General features: G+C 32.4%; 2 long non-coding RNA genes across 4 annotated transcripts; one reads left to right on the forward strand and one right to left on the reverse strand.

Annotated features, from left to right (window-relative positions):
* Nucleotides 1-88: 88 nt before the first annotated feature.
* LOC125054579 lies at nt 89-1,547 on the reverse strand. 2 transcript variants are annotated; one of them, XR_007117730.1, is made up of 2 exons: nt 1,229-1,547; nt 89-118 (listed from the first exon to the last, which is right to left on the reverse strand). It is a non-coding gene; the product is annotated as an uncharacterized LOC125054579 (long non-coding RNA). The 2 variants fall into 2 exon arrangements; XR_007117728.1 differs by having other exon boundaries at nt 1,220-1,547.
* Nucleotides 1,548-2,025: 478 nt separating this feature from the next.
* LOC125050643 lies at nt 2,026-3,386 on the forward strand. 2 transcript variants are annotated; one of them, XR_007117162.1, is made up of 2 exons: nt 2,026-2,255; nt 3,357-3,386. It is a non-coding gene; the product is annotated as an uncharacterized LOC125050643 (long non-coding RNA). The 2 variants fall into 2 exon arrangements; XR_007117163.1 differs by having other exon boundaries at nt 2,026-2,246.
* The last annotated feature ends 7,445 nt before the right edge of the window (nt 3,387-10,831 follow it).

Here is a 10,831-nt window from a genome sequence, read left to right on the forward strand (position 1 = left end):
AAATCATAGTTGTCCAAACTGCATTCAAAATAGATTAGTGGTCTCGGTTTAATATCTCTTCTTAACATTTCAATAATTGGTCATTTTCTTCCTCATTCTTGACAACTACCACTGATGGCTGTAATACAATGATTATCTGTTAAAATTGTAAATAGGAAAATGTGGTAGGTCACTGTACTGACACAATAATATTGCATAGCAATTTAATTATTGTAAAGTTAAGGTAAATAATAAAAAAACTTGCATAAAACACACAAAAACTTATATATGGGATATCTTTGTATTTCTAAGTAAAGTATCTTAAAAACATGTTTGATAATATTATAACTAAGCCAAATATTATTAAAAGTTTTATGGTAACAAGGCTTAGTAATTTCGCACAGTATTTGATTCAGTACTATGAATAAAAAAAATCTTGAGCAAACCTATATTTAGACTCAAAAATCCAAATCCAAGTATGTACTTTAAAAACAATTATTTATTAATGAAACAAATCCAAGACCCATAAAGGGTATGTTTAGTTTTAAAGTGTAGTCAGCAGCAATAACTATCTTTTGATTGCTTCATTAAATAAGTTATGGCAATGTTGTTTCCAACATTTAAAATTAACGTTGATCACTTGAAATGGTATGAATTTGAGCAATTGAAAGCTTATATATTTGATCCAACATACCTAACATGATTATTTATACTTGTATTCTGAAATCTGAACAATTAAATTAAATTCAACTTGATCAGTTAAAATTAATACTTCTTATATTTCATGAATGGAATTTGAAGTTAGGAAACCTAAAAATATTTTTTTATTTGACATTTTTAACCAACAATTTCATTATTCTTTACAATGTCGCTTCGATTTAACCTATTACATTTGACTTCAAATTTGCCATCAAACAAACAAACTTTGTTAACTGTTTTACTAGTCACTACTTATTCCTATTTATTTACTATGATAGTTATTATATTTCTAAAATAGTTTTAATAGAATTCAGTTTTTATGAGTGTTAGTAAAAACATAGGTAATATTGTTGTTGTGTGTTTGACCTCTGAATCACTTAAAAAGGTTGCAATAGTAGTTTCATGGCATCTAAAAAGTACCAACACTAGCACTTACACAAATGAATAAATATATAAACACTAATTTTTCTTCTTTATAGATAGGTACCCTTTTATTTTATAATTACTCAACAAAATATTATATGAAAACATTGGTATTAACCTTGGTTACCTTTAGTAACATTTTGAAAATTTAAAACACCTATCCATCCTGTTTACTTTGAATCCGTAGCCCATTTGCTGAGAGAATCACTTTTAGCGTGACATCATCTTTTATCTTTTTGTTAAGATAATATTCTTAAATTTTTTACAATATATCCAGATGTTAGGTATCCCTTGTTTCGTGCTGAAACATAATTAATATTTTTAAGTTTCTGTCGCTCATATACACCACGGCTGGTCAGTTGTCGGGTAAATACGAAATATAAACTCTTAATTGGAAGTTATAAACAAAATACGTAACTTACGATTGACTAATAAATAAACTCACTACTTACCTTTAAGCGGCCCCATTGCCAGATGGGTTTTAATAATTTTCCTCGCTATTCTATTATTTTCCATCAGATAAATCATTTTTGAGATATTTTCACGGTTTATCTTTTTTTTTAATATTTTTTTTTAATTTAAACGTCGACCTATTTGTTTTATTAAAAATATTTTGTTTATGTATGATGAAAATTTTGACAATTAACTCTTTTTATAAAATAAAATGAGTCAATTGTCACGATATTAATAGACAACAACTCACTAGGTTACCTCCCTCCACTTATCAAGACGTAATGTAAAATTTATTAACAGAATACCATGAGATTCCAAAAATTACGAAGGGAGCGCTGTTACTGCGTAGTGGACTCACGGAATAACTATTATTTTATAAAAAGAGTTAATTGTCAAAATTTTCATCTTACATAAACAAAATATTTTTAATAAAACAAAATGGTCGACGTTTGAATTAAAAAAAATATTAAAAAAAAAGATAAACCGACAGAAACTTAAAAATATTAATTATGTTTCAGCACGAAACAAGGGATACCTAACATCTGGATATATTGTAAAAAATTTAAGAATATTATCTTAACAAAAAGATAAAAGATGATGTCACGCTAAAAGTGATTCTCTCAGCAAATGGGCTACGGATTCAAAGTAAACAGGATGGATAGGTGTTTTAAATTTTCAAAATGTTACTAAAGGTAACCAAGGTTAATACCAATGTTTTCATATAATATTTTGTTGAGTAATTATAAAATAAAAGGGTACCTATCTATAAAGAAGAAAAATTAGTGTTTATATATTTATTCATTTGTGTAAGTGCAAGTGTTGGTACTTTTTAGATGCCATGAAACTACTATTGCAACCTTTTTAAGTGATTCAGAGGTCAAACACACAACAACAATATTACCTATGTTTTTACTAACACTCATAAAAACTGAATTCTATTAAAACTATTTTAGAAATATAATAACTATCATAGTAAATAAATAGGAATAAGTAGTGACTAGTAAAACAGTTAACAAAGTTTGTTTGTTTGATGGCAAATTTGAAGTCAAATGTAATAGGTTAAATCGAAGCGACATTGTAAAGAATAATGAAATTGTTGGTTAAAAATGTCAAATAAAAAAATATTTTTAGGTTTCCTAACTTCAAATTCCATTCATGAAATATAAGAAGTATTAATTTTAACTGATCAAGTTGAATTTAATTTAATTGTTCAGATTTCAGAATACAAGTATAAATAATCATGTTAGGTATGTTGGATCAAATATATAAGCTTTCAATTGCTCAAATTCATACCATTTCAAGTGATCAACGTTAATTTTAAATGTTGGAAACAACATTGCCATAACTTATTTAATGAAGCAATCAAAAGATAGTTATTGCTGCTGACTACACTTTAAAACTAAACATACCCTTTATGGGTCTTGGATTTGTTTCATTAATAAATAATTGTTTTTAAAGTACATACTTGGATTTGGATTTTTGAGTCTAAATATAGGTTTGCTCAAGATTTTTTTTATTCATAGTACTGAATCAAATACTGTGCGAAATTACTAAGCCTTGTTACCATAAAACTTTTAATAATATTTGGCTTAGTTATAATATTATCAAACATGTTTTTAAGATACTTTACTTAGAAATACAAAGATATCCCATATATAAGTTTTTGTGTGTTTTATGCAAGTTTTTTTATTATTTACCTTAACTTTACAATAATTAAATTGCTATGCAATATTATTGTGTCAGTACAGTGACCTACCACATTTCCCTATTTACAATTTTAACAGATAATCATTGTATTACAGCCATCAGTGGTAGTTGTCAAGAATGAGGAAGAAAATGACCAATTATTGAAATGTTAAGAAGAGATATTAAACCGAGACCACTAATCTATTTTGAATGCAGTTTGGACAACTATGATTTTTATATGAAAAATTGTATTACCGTGTTGTAAGATAATTGTGTACTTCATAATAATTTTTTTGTATCTAATAATATTATATTAATAAAATGATTAATTAAATCTACCACTTATTTAATGACTGCCTATAGTAAACGTAGTAACCGAGTTAAATACATAGCTAAGCCGAAATGAAAAATATATAAGCCATGTTACTTTATAGGTGAATAAAAGAACAATATAATAACTTTAAACATTTAATTTAATGATTATAGTAAACTTTTAACACACTACAAAATAACTTTCAGTAAAACAAACTTAAGTATAATAAAAACTAATTAAAACACAGCCTCACATAGAGCTAATCAATAACATCTACTTTATTTTGTAGATAAATATATTTATTTTAATATATTTTCTAATTAGTTTGTAAAAAGTAATAGTTATGAACGATAAATTTAAAAAAGCTTAATAAGTACTTAAACCATCATGTATGTAATGATGGTATTTCATACTTGTGTAAAGCAGAATAATGTTTTTATCCAAAACCTTAATGTTATATCAATATATTTTATAAAAATATAGGAACCGAAATTGTACTGTGTTATCATTTATTATAAATTGAAGGATAGTCGAAATTCAATAATTTGAAAATGTCTGCACTATTGTGTCTTTTTATATCCAGGGGCCTTGTTGTATGATACACATGTAATATTCTTCTTCTTCAAAGGCAGAATGTATTTTTCTATCAGGAATTTTGAACATTTGGGGATCTCTGAAATTATTAGATTTATAATTTTAGTATAGTAGAAAAATACAAATATATTACAATATTTACCTATCTTATTTATCGTTTTTTGTTCGACTTATCTCTGCTGGAGACAAGACATGATCAAGACTGCATCGAAAAATTGGTTCTTGGATAAAAATTATATTTTTAATGCTAAAGTAATCAAAATGTTTACCTTAGATCATCTATTTAGTATTTACTAGACTCTTCGTTCATCTCAGCAGCATATGTTCTAGGTTTCGTCAATACCATATAATTTATTGAGTATTGGAAAAAAGCGATAATAACCAACGCCGAGAAACCAATTGGTCGTTTCGTGCCTACATTTTCTTCGCCATCTATAGATATTATATTAAGTATTTTTTAATGGATTACATCATTTATTTCTTGAAATAGAGGTTTAAACTTTAAAAGTGGAAACGGGTCTTCTGTAACAATAACAAAGTTCAATTTCACGAAGCTTAATGTTTATATATATAATTTTTTTCGTAAAATAATGCTGTATTGATAAATATTATTTTATAAACTTACCCCAAGATACATATAGATTATCCTATGTTAGAATATTTTCACATAAAACAAGTTTTAACTTCGCTAAAAATGGCTAACTCACTGGTAAATGACGATTTCAGCGAGGGAAGAGCAACTTTTAATTTGTCAATTGTCGTACAAAATGTACATTTAAGTGAGATGAGATGTCAAATGGTATGTATCAGAATACCAAATACCAACAATTTTGGAGCGTAAGTGTAGCAGTGCCAAATTTTAGTTCCAAATGTTAACAATCTCATTTGAGCGGCGCTTTTGTCGCGGTTATTGTTTAACAGAATACCAAATTGTAACATGACACCGAAACGAACGATTTGACAGCAAAAATCAGCGCTGAGGGTGTGTGAAGTGAGTTACTGAATCGCAGGGCAGGTCTGAAATAACTACAGCTAATACGGATATATTAAGAACGCACGAATTCCTTTTTATTCATAGTATACCTAGTTAATAGTCAAAAACATAAAATTGAGGATGACTGACGAGGATTTTTATCTAAAACACTGACAAAAACATACCTACTAATCTATAGTGGGATGGATATTCTAAATATCTTAAGGGCTTTTGCAATGAAGGCGAATAGAATTTATTCGTGGAACACGATTGATGCTTGCATCGTACAGCGCATTTCTGATAATAAGCGAATTATTTATTTAGACATTTAGAGTTTTAGAGTTTATTTTCGTGGAAAATGAACCTTCAGGCCATAGCAAATTTAATAATATACCGTTTATTTATATATTTACCAATCCTTTCACAGAAATATTTAATAACATGAAACGATTTTTAGAAATTGAAATTGTTTTTTTTTTATAGAACGGGGGGCAAACGGGCAGGAGGCTCACCTGATGTTAAGTGATACCGCCGCCCATGGACACTCTCAATGCCAGAGGGCTCGCGAGTGCGTTGCCAGCCTTTAAACTATGAAGTATAACTGAAGTGAAAAAACAGCATCTCTGAAATGAGAAATAATTATTGTTCATTAACCGAAAAAACGATTTCGAGGTGACTTCACGTATTAAAGTACCCTAAAGACTGTTTAGTAACGTTGTAATTACATGTATCGTGATATATCGGGTGTCAGTTGGAGGATCAAGTGGGGTCAAGAGCAGTAAATCTTGAGTGCTCGTCTCAGATCGCCTTCCCTCGGGAGCGGGACCTTCTCGTAATTAAGTAGTTCCCGGCAATCAGAGCCGATATTATCTGCACCACAAACTTTAATTACAGGTGAAACTATCTGCTACGGACAATTGGAATTGTTTGCTGATTGCTAATCCTCTTGATATCTTTTTAACGGATACAATTAGAAGCTATACTCAAACTAAAAATATCTTTCTATAATATCTCCTACATTATCACTTTTAGTCTAGTCGACAAGTTGAAAATGGTACAAAATAGAGATACTGCTCTTAAAATTATGTGCGATAGCTCATTGGATCCGGAATGACGTCTAGAAAAATGTGCCAAAAGCGTGTATTAGCACATAAAAAATTGCAAAAGTTATAAACAATTAAAGATGAAAAAAAAATGGCATTTCGTTTTTTGCCAATATTTAACAAACTATTAATATTTTAGAAATAAGAGCAGTATCTCTATTTTGTACCATTTTCAACTTGTCGACTAGACTATTTTGAGATTTAGGCCAAGAGGTTCTGCGTACAAGAAATAGCCCTTATTAAGTATTTCAACAATGTAATATTATATTTCATATTATTAATTAAAAAGCTATTAAAAGTATATTTTATGTAATCTCATATATTATTTAACTTGAGAACGTCAAAATGAGGAACGTTTTAAATTGAAATTAAAGAAACCATTAAGCCGTCGTAATTAGAAGTAAATGTTTAATATTCATTACAATTGACGTCAAATGTTATTTTTAAGTAATTTGTTTCACCAGGGACTTTCGTTTATTATTTTTGCTAAGAAGCACCTGTATTCGAAAGTGAGATATCTGTATGTTATGTGTAAGAGTTTCTTTATCTGTGGCCTCTTTATACATTTGGAATCATACCGCAAGTTCAGTAGCGATTGTTGGGCACAAGATCTTATAACTTACATACAATTTTCCGTAGTGTTGCGTAGGATACAACCCTAACTAAGGGTTGCGACGCTGGACTAAAAAAAACTGTTACTTGAGATATTTATCTGTTCTTAAAGAGTTTAAGTGGCATATTTATTACCTATACCTAAGTGACGTTGACATAATATTTTACATTCCTATATTATATATTATGGATGTATGAAAAAGTAAGTGGTTATTTACTACACTAAAATTGGTACCAGCACAGGTTCAATCTTAATTTATGAGATTGAACTTGATTGAACCACTTGTGTACAAAACTTTACCTAGTTTACTACCCATAGGAGTGGAGTGATTCAATAACCTTTTTAAAATCTGTGTAAACTATTACTAGTATTTCAATTGTTAAGTTTGAATTTTATCTGTTAAATTAGTAATACGGTTCCTTTTATAATAATGGAACTGTATACGTTATTTTAAAAACGGTTCCATATAAGGAAGGTACCTGAATAACCGGGCCGCATAATAAAATTTAAAACAATTTTGTTTCGAAACATTTGCACAGTGAATAAACGTCCAAATACTTGGAGAGACGAGATAATTCGGTGGTTAATGGTTGCACCGGACCTCGCGCTCCATTATTGCTTGGAATACTGCCGCCCTTTTTAATACATTTTTGATATCTTTTATTGCTTTAAGTTACGCCATTAAGGAAGTAAGTCCTCAAAAAAATGAGAAATGTATTTAAATAAAGGCCAATGTAACGAATACTGAAGTAACAGTAAAAAGTGGTGTAAAATTTAATAATTTTGTGCTATGTATAATGTATAATTTCGAAATAGTCATCAATATATACGAGGTCAAAGGTTCAAAGAGGACATTATACAATTAAACAAAATTACTGTTTTACTGTTGGGTCGTAGAAAAGCTCATCCTCGCGATGACTCACGAACTTTACAATCCATACGCACATATTAGTAAGGGTAACATTTTGTTGATATTATCACATTTTTTAATATAAATATCAAAATTCATCGGCAAGTAGCCTCAAGTGTAAACATGAAAGCCTGAATTGGCTGAATGTTAAGCAACAATTAACGTGAAATTAACTATGAGGTTTTATAGCATTGAAATCAGAAACAACTCGAATTTACACAAATGAATCCGATTATAATGCAAACAAATCAATGGAGCTTTTATAATTGTATTTACATAATAAACAGTGCAATGAAAGGCTTAACAAATACGAGCAAAATAGTTGTAATACATCTACAGTTTTACATTAGATTTACCAGTTGTAAATTAGAATTAATTTCTTAATAGTTTATTCAATCCATTGACAAGAGCTTAAAACAAGTAATCAACACTGTTGCGGGAGTCGTAAAATATGAAAGATTTATACATCAAAGTTTTAAGCAACAGCCGTTTTCTGTGACGTTTTTTCCGAGGCGTAGTTCATCGTTAATCTTGGAAACAAAAACAGCAAGTTTGGTAGCGTCGTCTAAGCCCATAATTTAGGCGAAAACATGTGCGCACGACATCTGACGATCCCTATGGCCTAACCAGAAGACGGTATTATTTCTGCACCAAGGTTATATAATAAGGGTTTCCCTTATCTACCTGAACTGTGCCCTTAAATTCACAGAATTTAAACCTATTAAGAGTAGGCATTCTTTATGACCAAATAAAAAGTTTCGTATAGCCGCAGACGTATGTCCTGGTTAAGAATATTCGAATGTGCATTGGTGCTTTCACTGCATTATTCAGAAGCGTGGAAACCAAACTCAAAGTAACCATAATGATCGGCATCTATCCATAGCAGACGGCCCCATTGGAAGATAAACTAAATACATTGCCTTTAATATTCAAATGGTTAACCCACTAAACGGTAAGGCAATTTTGCTTTCATAATGATGAATTTTTGATCAGATGTAAGTAGGCGTTTACGATTCCTAGTGGCCAACCTTTTAATAAATGTGAATATTTTACGATGGCTTTAGTGGAAAATATTATACATTTATATACTCAGTTATATCCATTTATGTGTAAATAATTTATTGATATTGAGAGCATCTTGGAACATCATCCAATTGTTTAGCTAGTAATTAATTAATATTAATTATTAGCAACTCGGTATCGCACAGATGAAATGTTGTGTTGGTGGGGTTAATATTATGAAGTTCTACATTACTGGATATATTTTATACTATTCTTTTATTAGCCAGACTCTATGAAATGTGGTTTTAAAAATGACGGCAATTTTGGTATTTTACTATTTTCAATTATTTATAGAAATCATCCTTACATTAAATTAATGTGAGTACTAAAAATCTTCCGTTCCGTCTTAATTGGAAACAAGTTCAAATATCCGAAAAAAATGGTACTTTTTATAGACAAGATGATGGTCGCATTTTAGGGTTAATAATCGATCGGATTACTATATCCACCTCCTTCGGACCTTCAGAATATGCACCATGGGGGTTGGACATCTGTAGCTGTTATTATTTTCCGTTTACTTTGTTTTAATGTAACATAAGGCAAACGGGCAGGAGGCTTACCTGATGTTAAGTGACATGCCCATGGAGACTCACATTGCCAGAAGACTCGCAAGTGTGGTACGCTTTTGTTGAACGACCTTAAGTCGAATTGGTTCGGAAATACATCAGTGTGTAGCTGGTTCCACATAGTGCTGGTGGGCGGCAAAAACTTTTTTTTTTTTTATAGAACGGGGGGCAAACGGGCAGGAGGCTCACCTGATGTAAAGTGATACCGCCGCCCATGGACACTCTCAATGCCAGAGGGCTCGCGAGTGCGTTGCCGGCCTTTTAAGAATTGGTACGCTCTTTTCTTGAAGGACCCTAAGTCGAATTGGTTCGGAAATACTTCAGTGGGCAGCTGGTTCCACATAGTGGTGGTGCGCGGCAAAAACTGCCTTGAAAAACGCTCAGTTGTGGAACGGCGGACGTCGAGGTGATACGGGTGGAATTTCGTATTCTGCCTCGACGTCCCATGATGAAACTCAGCTGCAGGTATTAATCCGAACAACTCCTCTGAACACTCTCCATGGTAAATGCGGTAGAAGATGCAGAGTGACCCCACATCTCTACGCAACGCCAAAGGATCAAGCCGATCGGAGAGGGATTGGTCGTCGACGATTCGAACCGCTCTGCGTTGTATACGGTCAAGTGGAAGGAGCTGGTACTGGGGAGCCCCCGCCCAGAGGTGAGAGCAGTACTCCATGTGGGGCCGAATTTGCGCTTTATATAGTTGCATGCGGTGGCCCGGAGTGAAGCACCGCCTCGCCTTGCTGAGCACACCAAGCTTTTTGGAGGCTAATTTAGCCTTTCCCTCCAAGTGACCGCGAAACTGAACGTCGTTCGATATGTCAACGCCAAGTATTCCAATGCTGGCTGTGGCTTTAAGAAGAGTGTTTTCGAAAAGAGGAGTAGCGACAAAGGGTATTTTTTTAGCGGAAAACGCGCAAACTTGTGTCTTCTTGGGGTTAAATTGGACTAGGTTTTGTCTGCCCCAGTCTGAGACTCCACGTAGTAGAGTTTCGACTTCAGACACAAGTTTGTTCCGGTACTCATCAACAACTGCCCGAGAAATACCTGCCCGGCCAGTGTAAAGAATATCCCCAGTGCTGTCATCCGCATAGCAATGAATGTTGCTAAGTTGCAACATATCATTGATATGCAGAAGAAATAGGGTCGGGGATAGAACACAGCCTTGTGGGACCCCAGCGTTTACGGGTTTAAGGTCGGAACATGCTCCGTCGATGACGACCTTGATGCTCCGATCGGCCAGAAAGCTGGAGATCCAATCGCATAATTTCTCGGGAAGCCCATAGGCTGGAAGCTTCGAGAGCAGTGCTCTATGCCACACCCGATCGAAGGCTTTCGCTATGTCCAAACTTACCGCCAGCGCCTCCCCCTTAAGACAGGCTCAGTTGTGGAATTTTGTATTCTGCCTTGGCGTCCGATGATCGTTCGAACACTATCTATGGTAAATGTGGTAGATG

Source organism: Pieris napi, chromosome 1 (assembly GCF_905475465.1).
Source record: "Pieris napi chromosome 1, ilPieNapi1.2, whole genome shotgun sequence".
NCBI classification, from domain to species: domain Eukaryota; kingdom Metazoa; phylum Arthropoda; class Insecta; order Lepidoptera; family Pieridae; genus Pieris; species Pieris napi.